Source organism: Monodelphis domestica, chromosome 4 (genome assembly GCF_027887165.1).
Source record: "Monodelphis domestica isolate mMonDom1 chromosome 4, mMonDom1.pri, whole genome shotgun sequence".
NCBI classification, from domain to species: Eukaryota; Metazoa; Chordata; class Mammalia; order Didelphimorphia; family Didelphidae; genus Monodelphis; species Monodelphis domestica.
In genome coordinates this window covers 27,212,793-27,235,423 of record NC_077230.1, presented here as the reverse complement: position 1 = coordinate 27,235,423, position 22,631 = coordinate 27,212,793, and the positions used below count along the sequence as shown (strand labels likewise).

At 37.1% G+C, this 22,631-nt stretch overlaps 1 protein-coding gene and 1 long non-coding RNA gene across 5 annotated transcripts in view; one reads left to right on the top strand and one right to left on the bottom strand.

The window, feature by feature from the left end:
* CFAP47 (cilia and flagella associated protein 47) overlaps positions 1-22,631 on the bottom strand; it is an 886,918-nt gene that overhangs the window by 469,475 nt on the left and 394,812 nt on the right. The gene's annotated exons all lie outside the window — the stretch shown is intronic.
* On the top strand, positions 16,733-22,432 carry LOC130459036 (uncharacterized). Its single transcript, XR_008918320.1, has 2 exons — positions 16,733-20,058; positions 20,836-22,432. It is a non-coding gene; the product is annotated as an uncharacterized LOC130459036 (long non-coding RNA).

Sequence of the window (22,631 nt, the reverse complement as noted above, 5' to 3'; positions counted from 1 at the left end):
ATGAGACATCACTTCAAAACCTATGGGATGCAGCCAAATCAGTACTCAGGTGGAAATTTATATCCCTAAATTCATATATTAACAAATTAGAGAGGGCAGAGGACAATGAATTGGGTATGCAAATTAAAAAATTAGAATGTGAACTAATTAAAAATCCTCACATGAAGACTAAATTAGAGATCCTAAAAATCAAAGGAGAAATTGATAAAATTGAAAGTCAAAGAACTATTGATTTAATAAATAAGACTAGAAGCTGGTACTTTGAGAAAACAAATAAAATAGACCAAGTACTGGTTAATCTAATTAAAAAAATGAAAAAAGAAAACCAAATTGACAGTGTCCATGGTGAAAAGGAGACCTCACCTCTAATGAAGAGGAAATTAAGGCTATCATTAAAAACTATTATATCCAGTTATATGGCAACAAATATGGCAATCTAGGTGATATGGATGGTTATTTACAAAAATATAAATTGCCTAGACTAACAGAGGGAGAAATAGATTACTTAAACAACTCCAAATCAGAAAAAGAAATTGAACAAGCCATCAAAGAACTCCATAAGAAAAAATCCCCAGGTCCAGATGAATTCACAATCTATCAAATATTCAAAGAAGAACTAATCCCAATATTATACAAACTATTTGACAGAATACTCCAAGAAGGAGTTCAACCAAATTCATTTTACAACACAAATATAGTACTGATTCCAAAGCCAGGCAGGTCAAAAACAGAGAAAGAAAACTGTAGACCATTCTCCTTAATGAATATAGATGCAAAAATCTTAAATAGGATACTTACTCTATCAAAATGACTCCAGAAAGTCATCATGAGGATTTTTCTCTATACCAGGAATGCAAGGATGGTTCAACATTGGGAAAACCATCCACATAATTGGCCATATTAAAAAGCAAACTGACAAAAATCACATGATTATCTCAATAGATACAGAAAAATCCTTTGATAAAATACAACACCCATTCCTATTGAAAACACTAGAAAGTATAGAAATTGAAGGGCCTCTCCTAAAAATAATAAGCAGTATATATCCAAAACCATCAGCAAATATCACCTGCAATGGGGATAAACTAGATGCATTCCCATTAAGATCAGGAGTGAAACAAGGATGCCCATTATCACCTCTATTATTTAACATTGTACTAGAAGCACTAGCTGTAGCAATTAAGAGAAGAAAAAGAAATTGAAGGTATTAAAATAGACAATGAGGAGACCAAGCTATCACTCTTTGTCGATGATATGATGGTCTACTTAAAGAGTCCTAGAGAATCAACCAAAAAGCTAGTGGAAACAATCAACAACTTTAGCAATGTTGCAAGATACAAAATAGACCCACATAAGTCATCAGCATTTCTATATATTTCCAACACATCTCAGTAGCAAGAATGAGAAAGAGAAATTCCATTTAAAATCACCCTAGACAATATAAAATAGGAATCTATCTGCTGAGACAAAGGAACTATATGAACACCTCTACAAAACACTCTCCACACAATTAAAACTGGATCTAAACAATTGGAAAAACATTGATTGTTCATGGGTAGGATGAGCTAACGTAAAAAAATGACAATCCTATCCAAATTAATTTACTTATTCAGTGTCATTCCCATTGAACTACCAAAAAAGTTTTTACTAAATTCAAAAAATCCATAACAAAGTTTATTTGGAAGAGCAAAAGAGCAAGAATATCCAGGGAAATCATGAGAAAAAAATGCGAAGGAAAGAGGACTTGCAGTCCCAGATCTCAAACTATACTATAAAACAGTGGTCATCAAAATAATTTGGTACTGGATAAGAGACAGAGAGGAGGACCAGTGGTCTTGGGGTAAGTGATCTCAGCAAGACAGTCTATGGTAAGCCCAAAGATCCCAGTTTTGGGGACCACAACCCACTATTTGATAAAAACTGTTGGGAAAATTGGAAGACAGTGTGGGAGAGTTTAGGTTTAGATCAACATCTCACACCCTACACCAAGATGAACTCAGAATGTGTGAATGACCTGAATATAAAGAAGGAAAGTATAAGCAAATTAGGTGAACACAGAATAGTATACATGTCAGATCATTGCGAATGGAAAGACTTTAAAACCAAGCAAGAGCTAGAAAAAATCACAAATTGTAAAACAAATAAGTTTGATTACATCATATTAAAAAGTTTTCATACAAACAAATCCAATGCAACCAAAATTAGAAGAGAAGCAACAAATTAGGAAACAATCTTCATAACTAAAACCTCTGACAAGGTTCTAATTACTGAAATTTATAAAGAGCCACCCCAATTGTACAAAAAACCAAGCCATTCCCCAATTTATAAATGGGCAAGGGACATGAATAGGCAAATTTCAGTTAAAGAAATCACAAGTATATGAAAAAGTGTTCTAAATCTCTTATAATCAGAGAAATGCAAATTAAAACAACTCTGAGGTATCACCTCACACCTAACATATTATCTAACATGACAGCAAATGAAAGTAATGAATGCTGGAGGGGGTGTGGGAAAATTGGGAAATTGGGAAATTAATGCATTGCTGGTGGAGTTGTGAAATAATCGAAACATTCTGGAGGGCAATTGGGAACTATGCCCAAAAGGCTCTAAAAGACTGTTTACCCTTTGTTTCTTCACTTTAAATATTATTTTATTTGGTCATTTCCAAACATTATTCATTGGAAACAAAGATCATTTTCTTTTCCTCCCTCCTCCTTCCCACCACCTCTCCCATAGCTGATGCACGATTCCACTGGGTATCACATGTGTTCATGGTTCGAACCCATTTCCATGTTGTTGGAATTTGTATTAGAGTGTTCATTTAGAGTCTCTCCTCAGTCGTATCCCCTTCCCCCCTGGAGTCAAGCAGTTGCTTTTCCTCGGTGTTTTTACTCCCATAGTTTATCCTCTGCTTGTGGATAGTGTTTTTTAGATCCCTGCAGATTGTTCAGGGAAATTGCATTGACACTAATGGAGAAGTCCATTACCTTCTATTGTACCACAGTGTATCAGTCTCTGTGTATAATGTTTTCCTGGTTCTGCTCCTTTCACTCTGAATCACTTCCTGGAGGTTGTTCCAGTCTCCATGGAATTCCTCCACTTTATTATTCCTTTTAGCACAATAGTATTCCATCACCAACATATACCACAATTTGTTCAGCCATTCCCCAATTGAAGGGCATCCCCTCATTTTCCAATTTTTAGCCACCACAAAGAATGCAGCTATGAATATTCTTGTACAAGTCTTTTTCCTTATTATCTCTTTGGGGTAAAAACCCAGCAGCACTATAGCTGGATCAAAGGGCAGACAGTATTTTATCAGCCTTTGGGCATAGTTCCAAATTGTCCTTCAGAATGGCTGGATCAATTCACAACTCCACCAGCAATGAATTAATGTCCATACTTTGCCACATCCCTTCCAGCATTCATTACTTTCCTTTGCTGTCATGTTAGCCAATCTGCTAGGTATGAGGTGATACCTCAGGGTTGTTTTGATTTGCATCTCTCTGATCATAAGAGTTGTAGAACACTTTTTCATGTGCTTATTAATAGTTTTGATTTCTTTGGCTGAGAACTGCCTGTTCATGTCCCTTGCCCATTTGTCAATTGTAGAATGGCTTGATTTTTTGTACAATTGATTTAGCTCATTGTAAATGTGAGTAATTAAACCTTTGTCAGAGGTTTTTATGAAGATTGATTCCCAATTTGTTGCTTCCCTTCTGATTTTAGTTATATTGATTTGTTTGTTCAGAAACGTTTTAATTTGATGTATTCCAGATTATTTATTTTGTATTTTGTGACTCTTTCTAAGTCTTGCTTGGTTTTAAAGCCTCTCTCTTCCCAAAGGTCTGACATGTATACTATTCTGTGTTTGCCTAATTTTCTTATATTTTCCTTCTTTATGTTCAAGTCATTAACACATTTTGAATTTATCTTGGTGTAGGGTGTGAGGTGTTGATCTAAACCTAATCTTTCCCACAATGTCCTCCAATTTTCCCAGCAGTTTTTATGAAATAGTGGATTTTTGTCCCAAAAGCTGGGATCATTGAGTTTGTCATATACTATCTGGCTGAGATCACTTACCCCGAGTCTATTCCACTGATCCTCCTTTCTGTCTCTTAGCCAGTACCAAATTGTTTTGATGACCACTGCTTTATAATAAAGTCTGAGATCTGGGACTGCAAGGCCCCCTTCTTTGTATTTTTTTTCATCATTTCCCTGTATGTCCTTGATCTTTTGTTCTTCCAAATGAACTTTGTTATGGTTTTTTCTAAATCAGTAAAGAAATTTTTTAGAAATTCTATGGGTATGGCACTAAATAAATAGATGAGTTTGGGTAGGATGGTCATTTTCATTATACTGGCTCATCCTACCAATGAGCAGTTAATGTTCTTCCAATTGTTCAAGTCTAGTTTTAGTTATGTGGAGAGTGTTTTGTAGTGGTGTTCATATAGTTCCTTTGTTTGTCTCAGGAGATAGATTCCTAAGTATTTTATTTTGTCTAAGGTAATTTTGAATGGGATTTCTCTTTTTAGTTCTTGCTGCTGAGCTGTTGCAGATATATAGAAATGTTGATGACTTATGTGGGTTTATATTGTATCCTGCAACTTTGCTAAAGTTGTTGATTATTTCCATTAGCTTTTTGGTTCAATCTCTAGGATTCTTTAAGTAGACCATCATGTTATCCACAAAGAGTGATAACTTGGTCTCCTCATTGCCAATTTTGATGCCTTCAATTTCTTTTTCTTCTCTAATTGCTACTGCTAGTGTTTCTAGTAATATGTCAAATAATAGAGGTGATAATGGGCATCCTTGTTTCACTTCTGATCTTAATGGATATACATCTAGTTTATCCCCATTGCAGATGATATTAGTTGATGGGTTTAGATATATATTGTTTATTATTTTTAGGAACATCCCTTCTATTTCTATGCTTTCTAGTGTTTTTAATAAGAATGGGTATTTTATTTTATCAAAGGCTTTTTCTGCATCTATTGAAATAATCATGTGATTTTTGTTGGTTTGCTTGTTGATGTGGTCAATTATGTGTATGGTTTTCCTAATATTGAACCAGCCCTGCATCCCTGGTATAAATCCTACTTGATCATGGTGAATGACTCTTCTGATCACTTGCTGGAGTCTTTTTGCTAGTATTTGATTTAAGATTTTTGCATCTATATTCATTAGGGAGATTGGTCTATAATTTTCATTCTCTGTTTTTGGCTTGCCTGGCTTTGGAATTAATACCATGTTTTGTCATAAAAGGAATTTGGTAGTACTCCCTCTTTGCTTATTATGTCAAATAGTTTGTATAGTATTGGGGTTAGTTGTTCTTTGAATGTTTGATAGAATTTACTGGTGAATCCATCAGGCCCTGGGAATTTTTTCTTAGGAAGTTCTTTGATGGCCCATTGGATTTCTTTTTCTGATATGGGATTATTTAAGAAATCTATTTCTTCTTCTGTTAGTCTAGGCAATTTATATTTTTGTAAATACTCATCCACATCACCTAGGTTGGTATATTTATTGCCATATAGTTGAGCAAAGTAGTTTTTAATGATTGCCTTAATTTCCTCTTCGTTGGAGGTGAGGTCCCCCTTTTCATCCTTGATGCTATTAATTTGCCTTTCTTCTTTCCTTTTTTTAATTAGATTGACCAGTACTTTGTTTATTTTGTCTGTTTTTTCAAAGTACCAGCTTCTAGTCTTATTTATTAGCTCAATAGTTCTGTCACTTTCGATTTTACTAATTTCTCCCTTAATTTTTACTATCTCTAGTTTGGTTTTCTTCTGGGGGGGTTTAATTTGTTTGTTCTCAAGTTTTTTTATTTGAATTTCCAATTCATTGATCTCTGCCCTCCCTAATTTGTTAATATATGCACTCATGGATATGAATTTTCCTCTAAGTACTGCTTTGGATGCATCCCATAAGGTTTGAAAGGATGTGTCACCATTGTCAGTTTCCTCAATTAAATTATTAATTGTTTCTATGATTTCTTCTCTAACTAACCAATTTTGGAGTATCATATTATTTAATTTCCAATTTATTTTTGATTTGGCTCTCCATGTACCCGTACTGATCAATATTTTTATTGCTTTATGATTGGAAATGGTTGCATTTATTATTTCTGCATTTGAGTGCCATGTTTCTGTGACCTAGTGTATGATCTATTTTTGTGAATGTGCCATGTGGTGCTGAGAAGAAGGTGTATTCCTTTTTGTCCCTATTTATTTTTCTCCATATGTCTATTAAGTCTAATTTTTCTAAGGTTTCATTCACCTCTTTTACCTCTTTCTTATTTATTTTTTGGTTTGATTTATCTAAATTTGATAGTGGTTGGTTCAAGACTCCCATTAATATGGTTTTACTATCTGTTTCTTCCTTCAATTCTCCTAGTTTCTCCATTAAAAATTTGGATGCTATACCATTTGGTGCATACATGTTGATTAGTGATATTTCCTCATTGTCTATACTCCCTTTTAACAGAATATATTTACCTTCCCTATCCCTTTTGATCAGGTCTATTTTTGCTTTGGCTTTGTCAGATATCATGATTGCAACTCCTGCCTTCTTTCTATCAGTTGAGGCCCAAAAGGTCTTACTCCATCCTTTAATTCTAACCTTGTGAGTATCCACCTCATGTGTGTTTCTTGGAGACAACATATGGTAGGGTTTTGGGTTCTAATCCAATCTACTATTTGTCTAGGTTTTATGGGTGAGTTCATCCCATTCACGTTCAAAGTTATGATTGTCACTTGTGGATTCACTGGCATTTTGATATCTTCCCCTAGTTCTGACCTTTCTTCTTAAGCTTTATCCTTTTGAACCAGTGATTTACTTTAGGTCAGTCCCCCTAGTCCCCTCCCTTGATATACTTCTATTTCTAGCCCCTCCCTTTTTATACACTCTCCCCTCTCCCCCTCCTTGATTTTCCTTTCTTTCTTAATCTGTTGGATAAGATAGAATTCAGAATCCCACTGGATCTAGATGTTCTTCCCTCTCAGATTTGATTTCACTGAGAGTAAGGTTTAAGTAATTCCACTTCACGCTCTCTTCTTCTCCTTCTCATATGAGAGTTCTTCCACTCCCCTTCCCATGTGTATATTTGTATGGGAAAGATTATTCTATTTAGTCCCCCGCCCCTATTTCTTGAAGTAAATGTTAGTATTATCGATGATTCCCCCCTCCCTTTTTCTTTCTTTGCCCCACCTTTCACCAAATCTTCTTGAAGCCCCAATCTTTCCCTATGCATGATTCTTCTAACTACACTTATGATGCATACAATTTTGAGATTTACACAAAACATTTCCCTCACATATTAATATATATATGTGTGTGTATATATATATATATATATATATATATATAATTTGATATAAATCTAGTCCTTATAGAAGAGAGTTTAACTTAAAGAAAAAGATAAGATTTATCTCCTTTCCCCTTTCTTTCATAATTACCTTTTCATGTTTCTCTTACTTTCTGTGCTTGGATATCAAATTTTCCACTAAGTTCTGGTCTTTTCTTAGCAAATGCTTGGAAATCTTCTATTTTGTTGAATGCCCATACTTTCCCCTAGAAGTATATAGTCAGTTTTGCTGGGTAATTGATTCTTGGTTGGAGACCCAGCTCTCTTGCCTTTCTAAATATCGTGTTCCGTGCTTTGCGGTCTCTTAGTGTGTTAGCCACTAAGTCCTGTGTGATCCTTATGGGAGCCCCCTTATATCTGTAGCTCCACTTCTTGGCTTCTTGTAGGATTTTCTCCTTTTCTTGGAAGCTCTTGAATTTGGTGATTACATTCCTGGGGTTTGTCTTTTGGGGATTTAGTATAGAGGGTGTTCTATGAACCCTTTCTATTTCTATTTTGCTCCCTTGCTCCAGAACATGTGGGCAATTTTCTTCTATAATCTCCTGTAGAATAGCATTGAGATTTTTGTTTATCTCTGGTTTTTTGGGGAGACCAATAATTCTGAGGTTGTCTCTTCTTCCTCTGTTTTCCAAGTCTGTGACCTTTTCAGTGAGATATTTTATGTTTTCTTCTAATTCATTAATTTTTTGGCTTTGCTTTATTGATTCTTGCTGTTTTGTAATCTCGCTGTCTTCCATTTGCTTAATTCTGGTCGTTAGGGACTGGTTTTACTTTTCAGCTTTGTCTGCCCTTCTATTAGATGCTTCCAGCTCTTTCTCCAATTGTGAAGTCTTGTCTATCAGACTGCTGATCTCTTTCTCCCATTTTTCTTTCCAAAAGGTTTCCATCTTTTGGTCATGCTCACTATCTTCCAGTTGCTTAATTCTGGTCATTAGGGACTGGTTTTGCTTTTCAGCTTTGTCTACCCTTCTACTAGATGCTACCAGCTCCTTCTCCAGTTGTGAAGTCTTGTCTATCAGACTGATTATCTCTTTCTCCCATTTTTTCCCCAAAAGGTTTCCATCTTTTGGTTAAGCTCCAGTTTGAGATCTTCCAGAGCTTGTGGATAGTTTCCATTTTGGGAGGCATGTTCTGATTTTGTTTGGATTTCATCTCCATTCTCTTCTTTTCCTTGGGTATTCCCTCCATAAAAGTTTTCAATAGTCACTTCCCCCCCTTCTTCTTGGAGGCTTGATTTTGGGCCGTGTGAGCCATCCCTTTGGTGGTTTTATTCCACTTTCTTTTTTGGTCGGGGGTCTGGGTGATATGGGCGGGTTTTCTGTGAATTTATGTCGCCTCAGACTAGTTCTTCCCAGCCTCCAAGGTTTCTTAGAGCATGGGCCCCTGTGTTCAGCCCAACCACCCAGGCGATCAGCGCAGCCCGCCTAGGTGTTCAGCTTCGCCCAGGTGCTCAGCACAACCACCCTGGAGTTCAGTTCCACAGCCCCTTATGCTCAGCGCAGGATTCTCCCGTGAAACCGCCCTGAGAGGTCGTTTCCTTGCAGTCTTTAGATCTCAAGGACCCTAGTGTGCCCCCCAGACAGAGACTCTCCTCATTCACTTGCTGTCCCAGTGAGCGCTCTGATAGCTTACTCTGGTTTGGTGGGGGTTGGGGGGGGAGGGGTGGCTCAGTTCACATTTTTTGTGCGAGCTTTTCCTCCTCCTTATAGTGTGGAAATGTTCAAACCCCATGTACCTTCGTTTCTGTGGGATACTGGAGAGTCCCTCTGTTCTTCCAAAGGTGATTTTTAAGCTCTTTTGAGATAGTCTATTTCTTTTGGTGCCGGGGAGGGGAAGCGAGTCACGTCTTAGATTGCAGCCATGTTTACCCCCTGCTTACCCTTTGATCCAGTCATAGCACTGCTGGGTTTGTACCCCAAGCTGCACTGTTTGTGGTGGCAAAATATTGGAAAATGAAGTGATGTGCTCAAATCAGGGAATGGCTGAACAAATTGTGGTATATGTTGCTGATGGAATACTATTGTCATCAAAGGAATAATAAAGTGGAGGAATTCCATGGGAACTGGAATGACCTCCAGGAATTGGTGTAGAGTGAAAGGAGTAGAACCAGGAGAACATTGTACATAGAGACTGATACTCTGCGGAACAATAGAATGTAATGGACTTTTCCATTAGTGGAAATGCAGTGATCTGAACAACTTGGAGTGATCTATGAGAAAAAACAATGGGAGTAGAAATAGAAGGAAAACAACTGATTGATCACATGGGTAGATGGGGATATGGTTGGGGATGTAGACTCTAAATGAAGATAATGCAAACACCAACAACAGGGAAAGAGGTTTTGATCAAGGACACACATGTATTACCCAATGTTGGGAATGGTGGGGGGAGGGGAGAGAGGGAAATAATATAATTCTTGTAACCAAGGAATAATGTTCTAAATTGTATAAATAAATTCAACTTAAATTAAATATAAATAAAATGAAATGAGCTGGAAAAAAATTAAATTAAATTAAATTAAAAAGGGAGGAAAGCTATTAACCACCTGCATCACTAAGTTGTCTGTATAATTGTTAGAATACAGCAGAATAAGTTTATTAGGACATATCTGGAAAGGGGGGGAAAGAAAGAAGGAAAGATAGAGGGAGCAGGAGAGGGAAAAAAGAGGAAGAGAGACAGACAGAGAAAGAGACAGAGAGAGAAAGACAAAGAGAGAGACAGAGACAGAGACAGAGAGAGAGATGGAGATAGAGACAGAGAGACAGAGAGAGAGAGACAGAGATAGAGAGAGAGACAGAGAGAGAGAGAGAGAGAGAGAGAGAGAGAGAGAGAGAGAGAGAGAGAGAGAGAGAGAGAGAGAGAGAGAGAGAGAGAGAGAGAGAGAGAATTATACATTCGATCTATGGCCTCAACAGATTTTAGGACTGAAAGAATTTCATATGCTTCATTTATAAGTTCAATCCACATAAATTTTGTTTCAGTTCCCTTACTAGCAATCCCATAATAGTTCCCTCTCCCCACCATGGCCAGAGAATACTACCTGGCTATATACACTTGAAGAAGAGTTAATTGATATATCTATACAACTTTCAAAGGCAGAAAAAATGCTTTTACTGGGATTTCTCAAGGCAAATTAATAAGAGTGAGTCTAGGATTTAGCCACCTAAGTAGGCATTGGCTACTTTTCCCCATTTTGGCCAACCTGGTTTAAAAGGAAGCTAATCTTTTAGAATGAGAAGGACCAAGTGAGTGAGTAGAGAGAAAATTATACCTCAAATAAAAAAATAATCCAGCCCATAAAAATGATTGACTTGTCTGCCAATCTGCTCAACACATCTTAAATTTAAGGGGGAAGGAGGGAATATATAATGGAGGGAAAAGACTATATAATATACTATTAATTCAGCAAATGAGTTCTTTGTTTGTTGAACTAATTTCCCTTTTTAATATTTGAGTCCTCTCCCAATCTTATGGTATCAAAATCACAGAACTGGAAGGAAGACCTTAAAACTTTTAAAATCCAAATCCTTCATTTAACATATAAGGAAAATGAAACCCAGTGAAATTATCTAACTAGCTCAAGTTATCATATCTTCTAAAAATGGCAATATAGTTGTCATGACAGGAGCAAATTCTCTAAGTTAAAATTTGATTAGATGTACATAAGATAAATTCCTTCCTTTGTAAATCCAATACAATCCAACATATTAAATTTGATTATTAAATTAAATGATGCCAATATAATAATTCATTGCTCCTGAGCTAAAGTACTTATTTATAGAATTCAATAGAGTAGCAACTGAAGGAAAATATTTCCTGCTGGACAAACATTAATTTACTCCTTGAAGCAACATTCTATTAGTGTCAGCTCTTAAGTATGTTTTTCCTGTGTTATCACTCAAACCAAAAATCCAACATTTGGAACGTATAGGCTACCTGTGAAAATGAAAATTTGAGGCATACTTATATGTGACAAAGTTTCAAATTACAGGTCACATTTTCACATATTAAAAGGCAATCATTTTACTGAAAATAGTCATAGACATTTAAGAAAATAATAAAAGAATGGAGTAAGTTCCACATAATTATTGTATCAGAAAATTTATGATGAAAGAGATGACATTACAGTTAGCATGGTTTCTGAGATTCCAAGTAGGGCTAAGAGGAAATCAGTGCACACATCCTGACCAGTTATCTACCTATTCACAAATCATTCTTAATCAAAATTATGAACTGTGGGAAAATAACATATGTAAAGTTGTTTGTAAGATTTACAGTACCATTTAAAGGTTAATTGTTGTTATTAATATCATTATTATTACTGAGCAAGGGAATGAGGACTACAGCAAAATGACTATATAATCATGTGAGGAAGTTCAGGGCAGAGTTGATGTGCATTCTAAATCTGAAAGGAATAGCCACACACAAGTGAAATAAACTCTGAAAAAGAATAGGACCTTGTACTTCAAAGGCTGAGGTCTGCAGGACTAGCATCAGGCGAAAAAGGAAATAAAGCCCAAGAAGTTGTCTTAGTTCCATGAAACAATGACAATAATTTTGCCTGCAATTTCTACTGACCCTTTTTCATGTGGATTCTTAAAACTTCACATTGCCCTTTTCTAGATTTTGGTCTTTGAAGATTCAATGACTAAAACTATGCATATTGGAAATATTTTGAGATGATTTTCATGAAAACATTGCTATTGTCAACAAAATAATGGACATTCCAGCTCTGATTTGTCCAGAAATTTTATTTGTCAATTAGCTGTAACTGGAATGAAATCCAATATATTCACAAAACTATATGCAAAGGGTTATGACTCAGTATTTGTCCACTGTGACTTGTAGGCAGTCAATGCTAAAACATAGAGGAGGATAAAGTGAAGGTGAGACAATGATCACCAAAAGGTCATTCTTCACTCTTTTACTACTGAGGTATATTCTAAGATATTGGTTCTGTGTCTTTCCTTGTACCAAAGGAATGAAATAAGTAGCTAACATAAAGACATAAAGCTCAGAAAGAGGATAAGAGTGCTCTTATTACATGAGCAGGATGTGGGGTGTATGTAGGCAGCACCTCATAGGATCAGGTGCACTGACTCTATTCATCTTGGAAAGATCTAAAAAGATCCCTTTTCCTAGAATAAATGGCCTCAGAGAATATCCCATCAAACTGCTGGTGAACAGTATCATCACAGAACCTATTGGTCCTTTTACATCACCCGTCATTATGGCTCCACAGAAGAATAGAAAGACATGTATATTTGTGTGCTAGTGAACTTTAAACTAGAGTTAGAATAACACATTAAGACAAGGATTTAAGATACCTTGTTAGGCAGACAATGTTTTTCTCGATTAGATTTGCTCAGGAGCATATTCCTATAGCAGATAAAGATTAAGAAAGATCTGCTTTTCTAGACAGATTTTTGCCATTTCTAACATAGGCTCTGAAGTACTTCAAAGGTACCTCCTACTTTTTGAAGACTGTTGGAAAAATATATTGGTCACATAAATTATTTTCCTTGATGGTATCATTGTCTTTGGAAAGGCTCAAGGAGATTGAGGAGGAAAGACTAATGAAAATGTAGAATATGCTAAAAGAAAAAAAAAGATATCTGATTATTTCACTTGACAAGTACTCCTTTTGTACAGCCTCTGTTAAGTATTAAATCACAAAAGAGTATGAACACTGACCCAGATAATATACAAGTGCCCTGTAATGGCAAAAACTGAAAAAACCTTCCAGATTCGAGGTCTTTTCTCAGATTTTGCAATTATTATTGAATATCTGTTAAAAAGAAAAAAATGACACATTTTTAAAATAATAAATTATCAAACCCGTGTGTATATGTTTGAAGAAGTACAGAAGCAAAAAAAAAAAAGATAAGAAAGACAAAATTCTTTTAAACTCACAAAAGACCTTTGGTCAGACAGATATGTCTTAATCAACTGCTTCACATATATGCCAGTGCTGATTTACAACTACAAACCTTGTCCTATTTTCAGTGGCTTGGAATAAGTAGAAGGCTTGGGAGTATCACTATACCACAAGTATTACATGAAACCAATTGCATTTGGCAGCAGAGATGTAAATGACTCTAAGAACCACTGACCCCTCCAGAGGCTGGAGTTTCTGACTTTGAGGAAGAAAGTCAGTGAGAAATAACAAGTATGAATCCATTCAGATTACGGTAGAGAAAATAAAAATATTATGCTCAAAAAGATGTTTGCTTTTGCTTGCAATAAAGAGCCTTAGGACATGAGGACAAGTAGGTGGCTCAGTGGATTGAGAGCTAGACCCAGAGAAAGGAGGTTCTGGGTTCAAATTGGACTTCAGACACTTCCTAGCTGTGTGACCCTAGGCAAGTCACTTAACCCCTCATTGTCTAGTCTTTATTGCTCTACTGTCTTAGAACCAATACACAGTATTGATTCTAAAATGGAAGGTAAGAATTTAAAAAAACAAAAAAACAAAAAGAAAAATGAAGAGTCTAGGACAACACCTTACCACCTCCATGGGGATTTGTTACCTGAATGTTTAAGGTGGGATCTAAATAATGGGTTAGAGATGACACTAGAGCAAAAATTTCAGTGAAGTCTGAATGTACAACTCCACTAGGAATAATGCTGATGACTTTATATGCTCTCTACTGGTAATGGAGTACAGCCTCCCTACCTGAGGACCTGGATTTAGGAGTCTCTAAGACTGCCAAGTATATGGTAGTAGTAGTAGTAGTAGTCTCTCGGTAACCAAGGATGACTATTGGATATATATATATATATATATATATATATATATGTATGTATGTATATATGTCAATACTACAGATGCTGACATCCAGTATGTTCCACATAGAGGAAGAAAGCTGAAAGTAGTTCACTAGTCATATCTTTTGCCAGTAAAATAAAAGTTGAAAAAATAAATGACCCAAAGAAGGTCCTGCTCATTTTTAGGACTTTTAACAAACTGACAGAATCCAGCTACAAAATCATGAGATTTTTAGGAAATATAAGTTAGTAGATTAATGGAAAGCTTTTTTGTTATTCAATCATTTTTAATTTTACTGGACTCTGCTTGATGTCTTTTTTGAAGGATTTTCTTTACAGAGATATTGGAGTGGTTTGTAATATACTTCTCTAGTTCATTACAGATGAGGAAACTGAGGCAAACAGGGTTAAGAGACTTGCCTAGGGTCACACAGCTAGTAAATGTTGTATTAGAAATATAATCTGTAGAACTATTTCTAGTTGTAATAAAGTATATACTCTGGCAGTGATTGGAGAGATACTAGGGAAACCTCAAGGTGCCTAGTTGTAATGGAGATAGAGAGATACTATTAGAGAGATATTCTGGGGTTGCCTATTGATCACTACTGATGACTAATAGATCAAGATATTTCCTACCCTCCACCATTCACCTCCCAGATTTCCACCTACACCCTCCTGCCTCCTTTACCCTCCCCCCTGTTAGTAAGTCACCTTTCTATGTAACTCAATGGTGAATTGTGAGATTTAGAGAAGATACTTTTCCCCTCTTTCTCAGCTAAGGCAGTCTATTGGGAACAACAGGATGAAGAATCGAGGTAAGATGAGGTGAGAGGGATGAGGGTTTCCCTAATCTATAATGAGGGATAGGAGGATTATGGGAAATGTCAGTCCTGTCACAGCTGTGACACAAATTTTGTCAGGGAGATGGGAAGACAACTGTTTAATCTTCTTTCTTCTTCCAATCACACAAAGCCACCAACAAAAGTTAATTTATTCTCAGCGTAACTCCAGAACCCCCCCCCCAAGGGTCCTTCAGCCTCGGATAGAAGCTAACCAGGGATCTGTCCCTGCTTCTTCCCTCTTCAGCCTGACTTGACTCTCCAACTGACTTCCTGTGAACATTCTATTTGGAATCTTCACCTTGATTGACAGATGATGTCCCCAGCTTTCTGTCTTGCATGCAGAAAATTCTCTCTTCCTTCATGCCTCTTCCACATTGCCTATGGCCAGATTTAAATTCAGAAAGATTTCTTGAAATCTTCTTGACTCCAGCCCCAGTATTCTATACACTGCACCACCTAGATGACCCCAAAAATTTGTGGCAATTTAGTCAAATCCAATTCTTCATGATCCAAATTGGGGGTTTTCTCTTTCTCCAACTCATTTTACTGAAAAGGAAACTAAGACAAACAAGGTTAAGTAACTTGGCCATGGTCACATAGCCAGCATCTGAGCCCAGATTTGTACTCAGATAGATTAGTTTTCCTGACTCCAGGCTTCGTTGTGTTTTTGCTCAGTGCAAAGCTATCCTATGCTTAGTTATGGAAAGACTGGGCAACTTGCCTATTTACAAAGTAACTCAGATGCCCAGGGAGTAAAGATGTTACAGACAATTTATAACAATCACTTATTTACCAATTTAGGTTAATTGGCTTTCCAGTTTGGGCATGTTGGAGCCATGAGCCATTCACCTCGATAGGCAAATGTGCAAAAACAGTTGCCTGGCAGTCAGAGTATATTTGATGCAAACAAGGAATGAGAAACACGTGTTTCAAATGAAGATCCTGCACACTGTGCTCATAATCAGTTCAAAAGATAGCATATTATTTAACCAGCAACATTTTTCTACCTAGTGCTTCTGCCAAGAAAGCCCACTTGGGGACAGACAATTCCCTCCACAAATAGTAATATTATTAGTCAACCAGAGCCCTTTATAGGATCAGACTAACACCTTTGATGTGCCAGGAACTGTGATAAACTCTAAAAAGAAAGAACATTTCTGGCATTGAGGCACATCATTTCCTTGAGTTGAAATTAGGCACAGCAGCAGATGAAAAGTAGAGTAATCTGAGAGTCCAGTTTCTGCCCTCTATAAGGAAGGCAATAAGAAAAGTTTGATACTCTGCCCTCTAAATCTTCTAAATAGAGTAGAGAGGACTTCCCATAATTGTGTGAATCAACTTACCCTTCTGACCGGGTAAAGGTTGGGAAGAATTGGAGACAAAAGAAGTGATTAATATCCTTTTCATGTTATTGTTAAATGAACTTATTTTGTTAAACATTAAAAATAAATGGGGTCTTTGCCCTCAAGAAATTCACAATTTAATGGCTAAAGCCAACATACAAGAGGAAAGTGAAAAACAAAGTGAGATTTGTATCCTATGCCTATGGTGGAGAAGTAGACAAAAGAGACCCAAAGTAGTGTAGCCAGGCAAGAAAGGAGGAAATATCCATCTATGCTGAGCTCTCTCCTTAAATGAAGGTTTGAAGTACATGGTTCCATATAATCAACAGAGAGCCAAAGTGTAGTAATGAGATGGAAGATCAAAACTGATTGGATCTCACAGGCTGATGTGGTTTCTTGTAGCAGCCCAGGGGCAAGGGGAACAGTCAGTCTTGGGCATGCTCAGTAGTGCTCATGGCTGGGAAGGCCTATGACCCTTGACCCCAGCTTCTCCCAGGTTAGGCGGGAAAACAGGTTTCTTTGTTCTCACCTGGTTAAGAGAAACCACACCTATGCTTTGTCATTAACCAATGAGAATCATCCCTATGTACTGTGTATATTTGCATATCAAAAACTATATCTAGCCCAGCTGGCTCCGCCTTCTCTCTCTCTGCTCTCTGCCCTCTGCTCTCTGCTCGCTCCTTCTCTTTCAGGCTACCTGATGGCTGTCCTTGCAGGAGCTTGGCCTCTGGCCAAGCTCCATCTTTAATCTTTCTCTATTCACCTCTCTGACCTGCGTGGAATGGATCTCAGGACTGGAATAGCCTACTGAATTGGTCCTTTGATCAGAGCTTAGCTGTGGCTCATCGATAATTAATAAAGACTCATCCTGAACACCTCATATCTCTACTAGGACTCCGTCACTTCCCTCGTGGTATCAAAACTTCTATCCTGTCTCTATCTTCCTACCTTGTGGCTTCTCTCACCTCTGAGAGAGCTACAAATGGCGCCCAAACGTGCTTAGGGCCCACTCCTAGCACTCTCGTGGCATTCCACTCTTTTATTTCACACAGCGAATGGGAGAACGCGTTCGAGGACACGAGGCTAATAGTAGGCGGGTGCCGGAAGTCCAGGAAGGTTGCCGATCCTCTGGCCAAGGACGGTAAGTCCTCCTCTGCTTGAGGTGGGTCTCCCCTCTGAACCCTGCTCGACTCCTAATGTCGTAGCTTGATGGGGGAGAAATGGAAGTCTCAAGAGCTTAATTGCCTGAGACGGTGAATCAGGATGAGGGAAGCACACGATCGGTCAGAGAGGGATTCTTAAACTATCTCTGTCAGGGAGGTGCAGTTTCCCTCCCCCACCTGGGTCTGCTAGTCGGAGGCCTCCTCTCTCGGACCTGGATCTCCGGAGGTTAAGAAACACCTGAGGAGTGGTCTGAGGGGGAGGGGAAGAAAAAGGACATTTGACCCAGGGAAACCCTCACTAGGGGCGATTGAGAACTTGAAAAATCTCAGTCTGAAACAAACAGTTGCTAGAGCCTAGTGAATTTCAAAAGGAGCAACTGGGAAAAGAAAAAGCAGGAGTTAAAATTTCATCAGGAAAGCAAAGTCAAATTTACCTGCTATTCATACGCAAAAGCGGGAAAGGCTAGCGAAGAAGCAAGGCAGAAACTGCTGCAGAATGCTAAGGAGTTCTTTCTTAAGCACTTCTTATTTCAAAAGTTCTGCAAGCTAACCTTTACAAGAAACTCCCGGTGCCTTTTCAGGAGAGGTCGGACTCAGATGCATTTGAAAGGCCTATCAGGAAGTGGTTGCTTTAACTGAAAGCAGGGCATTTAAAAGATCAGAATTACTTGGAAAAAACGATAAAAAACAAAAAAATTTTTTCCTAATAAAACCGTAGTTCTCAGCACAATTAAGGAATCAAGGTAATAATCCTGAATTAGGTTAAATTCGGAACAGCCTAAGTTGTAAAAAGATATTGCCATCCTGTAACCAAAGGCAGAAGATTTTTTTTAAAAAAAGCAAGTCCTAGGGACTCTTTTGTTTGAGGTCCAGCCAGGTAAAGGCAGGCTTTACCTGGGCGATTGCAAATACAGTAAAGTAAGATTTGGGAATTTGAATTTTAATTTAGTTTTAATTTAAGTTGGATGTAGGCAAAATTATAAAGGAATGTCTGCTTATATTTTTTGGATAAAGGAAGTTAAAAAAGGAGAATTAAAAAATCTTTCTCTGACTTTTGTTATATGCCACAGAATATCAGGACTAGAAATGTTTTATCTGTAGAGAAATTTTGGTATAAATCACAAGGTAATTAAAGTGCAAACAGAAAATTTTTAAGGTTTGGGCTTAAATCTGAAGCAGCTTGAAATGTTTTTTCTCTACCGGCCACGTGGCTGGAGCCACGTGGAAGATAGCGTCAGAGCAACTGAGGTTGCAAGTTGTATCACTAAGGCTGTAATTGGCTAGAAGGAAAACTTTAATATTAAGATATAATAAGCATGAATTGGAATATGATTTAAAGGAATTTCTAAAGCTTTCTAATTTTAACTATGGAGGAATTATTAACACTTTTCTAAGCAGGACATAAAGCAACAGGATGAATCTTGAGCAGAGCTTATTCAAACAGCCTGTATGCAGTTCAGAAACTTTTTACTGGGCATATTACTATACCTGTATCCAGAAAGCAAATGATTTATAACTAGAATAGCTTTTACTATGGAAAATTAAGACACATGCTCAGCAGGGTAAAAGCATGGTTAGAAGGATTCAATCTGTTTACCAGTGGTTAATTATTAAGGTTATCAGGAACTCTGTTACTCAGTACAGTAATTTATTAAGGATTTGAAAGAGGCAATACTATCATGTATTAAAATTGCAGATATTGAAGCTGATCATGATATTGAAAAGAGACCTATGATAATAATGCAAATTCAAAGGTTACTGGCATAATTTGATTTATTTCTGCAGTGAAGATTTGCAGAATTAGCAGATGAAAGTAATGATTTTAGTCACAGTATTAAGATCTTTTCAGTTATGAAGCTAAGGGCAGTAGTTCAGAAATAACAACTTCTGTGCAATTGTTTGATAATTCTGTGCATATTTTTACAGCATAAGACGATGCTATAATTTTAATAAATGCACAAGGTGGAAATTTTTCAAAAGCAAAAATTGTGTGCAGGCAGACAAAGGCTTAAGATCCCAGCACACATGGGTCAATTCACAAGTGATTTCTAGTATGATATTTTTATGATTATGGGTTTGAAAAAGCAGATATTTAAGCATCTATACATGCTGCTTTGCAAAATCTATTGTACATCTATATCCTGAACAAGCAGGTGATATCGCTTATCAATGCAAACTGCTGTGGATTAATTTCACCCCTGAGGAATATCCACTGTATATTGTGGAGCAAAAGGTGCATTTCAGTATGCTCCTGGCACAAAGGTTGAACTGTGAAAAGTGATGGGAGATACTTACTCTCCTGGTTTATGGGTTCAAGCTCAAATGAAGAAGTGAGCAAAGTGATTGCAGATTTTATGAATAACTGTGCACTACTGTCTATTCCAAACAGCTTGGAATAGCAGGGCTTTTAACAGCAATGCAAAGGCTAAATGGCATAGCTCATGGCTTACATGCAAGCTATGGTACAAAGAGCTCAAAGGAATTCATGAGCCCCAAGGTTCAAAAACTGAAGGTATATCTGTTCTGTCACTTTCTAACTCTCTTAAGACCCAATGAGGCTTTCATTTGGGGTCGAGGTTTTCTGTTTACTTTCTCAGATACATGGAGTCCATGGAAGATGATTAAGAGCATCTGATGGCAAGAAAATCTGCCCGGAAGAAGGACAGAAGGCAGAGGTGTCTGGCACAGGACACCAGAAAAGCAGCACATGGACTGTAAAGACTGCCCTATAGGCAGGTTTAACACACTATGCACACACACATGTAATTGTATGAGAAACAATTTGACTACAGAAGAGTATCATTGAGTCACTAACAGATATTCTGTTCTGGGAATATATGGGTATTTGGTAAAAGATCTAACTATTACATGCCTGAAAATTTTGGATGGTACTGGTACAATGTGTAACTTGAAATGATATTATTGGAATTGTTCCATGTTAGCCAAATTTGATCAAATATCGAAAGGGTATAATTGGGAATATTATGACAGTATAAGGAATGCTGTCCACTTGCAGCACAAATGGGTAATACTATCCAAAATGTAATGATGATTATGGTCTTAAAGGGTACATTATATTTGCAAACAATATGTTTTTGCTAGAATCAGACTTATCTAGAAGTCAATATTGTTAAGCTGTGACTGTTCCACTTTCATAAAGAAAGAGGTGGATATGGTATCACTAATCATCTATCTTTTCTACACCCCAGAAAGAATATTAGTTAAAGCTTTGTAATAATCAATATTGAATTTAATGATAAAGATCACATTGTGTGAGATACCTGAATTGGGTTAAATATCATCAAGATATTAAGACTGTAAGGGACCCAAGGGGATGATAATGTTGGGTCGAGGTCTTGTTTATATGTTCACAGATAATGAAAACATCTGGTCTCCCACGTCATGCTTCATGCCAGCTGATACAGACCAGGAAGAGAAGCAGACGGAAGGTGATGGCATCAGCTATCTACATGCCAGCCACAATCCAGACTCGCTGGAAGGACACTTCTTTGGTGACTAATATCACTCTAGAACAATGACATTACACTATTAGAGACATTGGCTATTAGGCCACTGATGGACACTTGTCATGCTGACATCCATTGAGATGGGGTACCCAGAGCAACATCAAGTATGCTAACTCAGAAGGACTAAATCACACTTGTGTCTGTACAAGACACCAGATACATCCCACACTCCAAGGACTTTGCGATGGGATTGAGATGAAATAGCTACTAATTGTCTAGCTACTAAAGTATACCTTGTATTTTGTATATGATACTGTCAAAGGGAATTTTGTATGCATTATGAATTGTATGCATTGTAAAGCTACCACTTATATTGTAAGAATTGCTGTTATCAACAAGGGTATAGACCTTGGTAGGACTCTCCAAAGAGCAGGAGATAGAAAACTTTCATTCATAGCATAGATCTGATATTTCTGACATCAAAAATGAGGTGCTAAGCAGAAAATGCTGCACAGACAGGTTTAATGGACAGATGACACTGATGTTACTCTCGAGAAAGGATGAGAGATCAGGTAAAAGACACTAGGAAATCTTTAATCAGGAACTTGAGTTATTGTAAGAGATCATTGACATCCAGGCAAAGATTATGTTCCTGACATTACATTAAGGGCTGACTACCATAGCAGTAGTTAACTGTTAATACCATGGTTAACCATTACTCCTGATACCCTGTTTTTGTGGGTAATATCTTGATAGGAAAAACGTCTTGCTCTCCTCCAACAGTCCCAGAATTCAGACGGCCGCTGGATTCGGGATCTATTGGCTTCCCTTTCATATACTGGAAGACGTTCTGGTATATGGAAGTAAGACCTCATGAAAAACTGAGGGCTCTAGGTTTGACAATTTCTGTGGACGCGCAGTCATTGTCTCTCCTAGGTGGAAAAAATTATTATTGCACAAAAACATGGAGCAAGGGCAAAGTATAATCTAAGTTTTACTGTTTTGGAGTATGGATTAAAAACATGACACAATAGGCACAGATAAGCGTGCAGAAAAAGCACATTGAATATTATTCACTGACAATTAGGAATGAAAAAGCTATGTCAAATGCTGTAGGTACAAGAAACTGTAGAAATTGTTTCTACATGGGAAACAACTTAAGCTTCTATTTACCCAAACATTGGTTTGGTGGAATGAATCTTGCAAATATTGATAATGGTATAGGCTTGGTTATCATATTGATGGGTTTATTTATACAAGCAGAGATTTAAAATAAGGAAGACATTAGGAATATGCAGTCAGAACTTGAAATATTACTTCATTATCACCATCATGGTTATTTAAGCTACAATTGAGAATGTAAAATGGATGGGAATATTGGTATTTGTTAAAAATTGCACTGTGATTGATGTATTGATGTTTTTGCAAAGCCTGTAATGGTGCAAAATTATGTTCATATACAAGGCGAATTTTGATCTATTTAGATCAGGAATTAGGAATCATTGGGAATGTAAGTTCTGATATTTCACATTGGCTCCGTTTCAAAGATACCACATAGACTGTGAGCCAAGAGCCAAGAGAATCTTGTATTAATTTTGGGATCAGGTTCCCAGGATTGATTTTCTAAGATCATTTGACATGTGATAACATGATCCTCCAGAATTGTTAAGAGAGGATGTTTT